This window comes from Triticum aestivum, chromosome 6D (assembly GCF_018294505.1).
Source record: "Triticum aestivum cultivar Chinese Spring chromosome 6D, IWGSC CS RefSeq v2.1, whole genome shotgun sequence".
Lineage (NCBI taxonomy): Eukaryota > Viridiplantae > Streptophyta > Magnoliopsida > Poales > Poaceae > Triticum > Triticum aestivum.
Genome location: NC_057811.1, coordinates 347324615 through 347329605, shown reverse-complemented (window position 1 = coordinate 347329605; position 4991 = coordinate 347324615).

Here is a 4991-nt window from a genome sequence, read left to right as displayed (position 1 = left end):
CACATAATTCAACAGCCCGGAGAGTCAGCCAGGAAATTCTGGACTAGGTTCTTAACCAAAAAGAACCAGATCGTCGACTGTCCGGATGCCGAAGCCCTAGCGGCCTTTAAACACAGCATCCGGGATGAATGGCTCGCCCGACACCTCGGCCAAGAAAAGCCGAAGTCCATGGCAGCCCTCACGACGCTTATGACCCACTTTTGCGCGGGCGAAGATAGCTGGCTAGCCCGTAGCAATAACAATGCAAGCGAACGTGGCACTTCGGAAGCCAGAAATAGCAACGGCAAGCCCCGACGCAACAGACACAAGCGTCGAAGCAACGGTGACAATACCGACGACACGGCGGTCAACACCGGATTCAGTGGCTCCAAGTCCGGCCAGCGGAAGAAGCCGTTCAAAAGGAACAATTCGGGCTCATCCAGCTTGGACCGCATACTCGATCGTCCATGCCAGATACACAGCACCCCCGATAAACCAACCAATCACACCAACAGGAATTGCTGGGTTTTTAAACAGGCTGGCAAGATAAATGCCGAGAACAAGGAGAAGGGGTCGCAAAGCGAAGACGATGATGAGGAGCCCCGTCCACCGAATACAGGGGGACAGAAGAAGTTTCCTCTCAGGTCAAAAGGGTGAACATGATATACGCTACCCATATCCATGGTCGTCTATGCGATAGAGCCAATCGCCCCAAAATTTAATCCATGGTCGTCATGCCCGATCACCTTCGATCGCAGGGATCATCTGACCAGTATCCGTCATGGCGGTTCATCCGCACTGGTGCTTGACCCAATAATTGATGGATTCCACCTGACGCGAGTCCTCATGGACGGTGGCAGCAGTCTCAACCTGCTCTATCAGGATACAATGCGCAAAATGGGCATCGATCCATCAAGGATCAAGCCCACCAAAACTACCTTTAAAGGAGTCATACCAGGTGTAGAGGCCCATTATACGGGCTCAATCACACTGGAAGTTGTCTTCGGGTCCCCGAACAACTTCAGAAGCGAAGAGTTGATCTTCGATATCGTCCCCTTCCGTAGTGGCTATCACGCACTGCTCGGACGAACTGCATTCGCTCAATTTAATGCGGTTCCACACTATGCTTATCTCAAGCTCAAGATGCCCGGACCACGCGGGGTCATAATAGTCAATGGAAACACGGAGCGCTCCCTCCGTACTGAAGAACACACCACGGCCCTGGCAACGGAAGTACAGAGCGGCCTTTTAAGGCAGAATTTTAATTCAGCGGCCAAGCTCCCGGACACTGTCAAACGAGTCCGCACTACTCCGCAGCGTCACAGTCCGGCTCGTCAGGAGTCAGACTAGCAATTCGGCATCCATCTCAGTCCTGACCAAATGGCGGCATACGTACCGCGCGTACATAACTATGCACTGAAAATACCATGGACAGAGACGGAGGCATAACCAGACTGTGGTCCACAATACGGCTTCAACCTTCTCCGGACACACATACTTTCACTTTTTCTTTTTTATCCTTTCCAGGTTCCTTCTCCACAGGCCGCTCGCGGCGGCCTGCTCAGCTGTCCTCTCGAAGGATGGATACACCAAGGCGGCAAGTAGCACAGACGTGTGGGGGAATCTCTAGACGTTCTCTTCGACGATCGTCCTACCTGTTTTCAGGACCCGCACGCAGCTCTCCCTTAGTCTCGGCATGTTAAATAGCCAGGTTGCTTATCGCACTATTTGTACAAATACGCTTTGACATATTAACCAAACTATAATGGAAACAGTTTGCGGCCCAACTTCTGCGGCACTAGCTTAGTACTTCATTTTTTCTTGGTAACCTTATCAATTGCACCCGTACACTTTGGTACGCCTTAATTCGCCAGGGGCTTCATTGCGCCCCATACTACGGCAACAAAGTCCGAACACTTTTTATAGTACAGTTCGGCACCCCGAATTTTAGCACTATATGCATCAGCTCCGAATCGTGTCTTTGGTCAATAGTTGGGTTGCCCGGCTCCTGTGCTTACTACCTTACGTTCCGCTATATCGGCTAGGGTAGTAAAGGGAGAACTACTGTGATTGTGTCCTGGTTTATCCGGATGAGCACCTCAGTAGAGAAAGCCGAAAACTGACTGTCATGATGCGGCGAGAGCTGGTCAGCTATTCGGAGGTTAAAAATCTTTTGCGATTTTTTCCGCATTATGCGATGAATCGGTCTTCATCTGATCAGGTGTTCACAACACTCTAGTCTAGATTAAATGATAACTAGGGGTTGCGCCTACATTTTTATTGTCAAACTCCTATGGCTAAGTGAGGGTGATAAAGCCACATAGTCCGATCGCCTGGTTCGTTGCGCTAAACACCTCCTCCAAGGACCAAAAACTTGGATCAAGAGTGTCTAGATTCATCCCGAACACCCCCGTACTACCTACGTGGGGGCTGAAGCCAACGACTGGCCAACTCTCAGATTTAATAAAAACGGCCTCACAGGAGGTAAAATTTTAAATAATAAACAAGCATTATATTACATAATGGCTTTGTTCCATCATCCAAGACAAGATAACATGAATGTATTCATTCAAAGATAATGTCTTTTGAACACTGGCCCTCTACCATGTGAGATCCCTTGAGGACATCATCAAAATACCGCTCTGGCGTGCGGTGCTCCTTGCCAGCGGGCGGTCCCTCGGTCGCCAGCTTAACGGCGTCCATCTTCGCCCACTGTATATTGACACGGGCGAAGGCCATCCGCGCACCTTCGATGCAGATCGACCGCTTGACGGCATCAAGCCGAGGGCAGGCATTGACCAGCCGCTTCATGAGACTGAAGTAGCTGCTGGGTATGGCTTCGGCAGCCCACAGCCGGATTATCAAATCCTTCATGGCTAGTTCGGCCACCCTATGCAGTTCGACCAGATGTTTCAGCTGGTCGCTAAAGGGCACCGGATGTTCGGCGCAAGGTATTGCAACCAGAATAGCTTCTTCGTCGAGCTCCCCTCTTTGGCTTGGAAGAACTCTGCAGCATCGGCAACACTGCGCGACAAATCCGGGTTAGTAAGAGATACCTCTTCTTCACATATTTGCTCTGCATAATGAAGGCCTTACCCGCCGCGATCTTCTTGGCCTCTCGGATTCCTGGAGAGCACCCTGGGCTCTAACCCGGGCATCTTCTGCGCTTTGGCGAGCCTTGGCGAGTTCAGTCTCTTGGTCTGCAATGTTGCGATCCAAGGACTCACATTTATTGACAGCATCCTGGAGCTCCAGCTGGACCTCATCAACCATGGCCTCATGTTTCTCATGGGCGGCTTGCTCCTTTGCCGCTTTCCCTTGGGCCTCGGCTAGCGCCTTCTTGAGGGTTTCCACCTCAGTCGCCGCTCCTACAAATACCATGGCACTATAGTCAACATAAATCACCAATCCTTTCTGATATACAGCAGGTCATTACATACCTTGCCTATCCTCCAGCTGTTTCCTTGCTTGGCCGAGCTCCTCCTCGGCCCGCTCCAGCCTCTGCTTTAGTCCGGAGACTTCGGCAGCATGAGAGGTCGCAGCCAGCAATGATGCCTGCTTATTCACATAGACATATAAGGTTAGTCTCCTACGAAAACTATTTGATCCTCTGTTCAGCTCTTCTTTCTGAACACCGGACAGAGTCTCAGGGGCTACTGTCTATACTATGACATTCTTTTCACATAATTGCGTTGCTTACCTCAAAGCCTGTTAGAAGGATTGTGCAGGCTTCGGTCAGTCCGCTTTTTGCGGACTGAATCTTCTCAATCACCGTACCCATGAGGGTACGGTGTTCCTCAACAATGGAAGCACTTCGCAGCACTTCCAGTAGAATATTCGGTGCCTCTGGTTGGACAGAGGTCACCGGCGGAATGGGCACACCTCCTTCTTTCGAAGAAGGCTACTTGCCGGATTCCGGAGCCGTATAGGTCTCTGGGACCATATTCAGCTGGGGGCCGAATTGGATATGACCCCATCGCTAGTCTCCATGGGGATTTGCTCCCCCATATGTCCGGCGGCCGAGGTTTCACCCTCTGGCGCCGCCCTGACGGCCTCCTGCGTCTCTCCCTGGCCTGGGATCCTTCGGGACAGCACCTCGGTGTCGTCCATGGTCTTGGGAGAGGAGACCGCCGGAAGGGACCCGTTGTCCATCACCTTCGGGTCCAGCGAATTCCCCGAAGATGAGGATCGCTCGAGGTCGGAACGAGCCGGACTGCAAGTGCATGATTCAACATGTTAAAACTATGAAGTAAAGAGGCTGATATATGAATGCGTCAGGGTCTCTGAGTACTCACGATTCGGCCAGGGGCTTATCTCGGGGGCGCCGCTCTGGGCTGCTATCCATGTCCCACGCGGAGTTATCCGCGAGGGAGACCTTCCCCTTCTTGGACGCTTCTGCCTCCAGATTTGTGGAGGCCGCCCTCTTCTTCCTTCCCCCCTCAGGGGGAGAGTTGCTTTCCTCCTCCTCCTCATCGTCCTCAGCGGCGGAGGAGTGAGTCTCGGCGCCTTCGGACGTCACGTCCGAAGCGCCCTTGCGACGGAGACCACTTCTGGTCTCCTTGGCCTTTTTCTTGGCCTTCTTCTCCGGCGCCTGGTAGGGCGCCAGAACCAGCATCTTTGTCACAAGCGGGATGGCTGGTTCCTCGGGCAGCGGAGCCAGACACTGAATCCGCTCCGCCTTCTTTGTCCAGCCCTGAAAAAATAAGTAGGGAGGCTTAGGCACCTTCCCTGAAAAAGCAAGTAAAGGATACACCTTGAAATGCGAAAGACTTACCGGACTGGCGGGATGGGCCAGGTCGTGCCCACGGTCCTTGGTCGTCTTCGGCCACGTCTCGTTGGCCTTGAAGAGCACCTTCCAGATATCTTCGTGCGTAGTTCCGAAGAACCGCTGCAAGGTCTGGTGCTCGGCCGGATCGAACTCCCATAGATGGCAAGCCCGACTCTGGCAATGGAAGGATCCGGCGAACTAGCATCACCAGGATCACGTTGACGAGCTTCATGTTCTTGTCCAC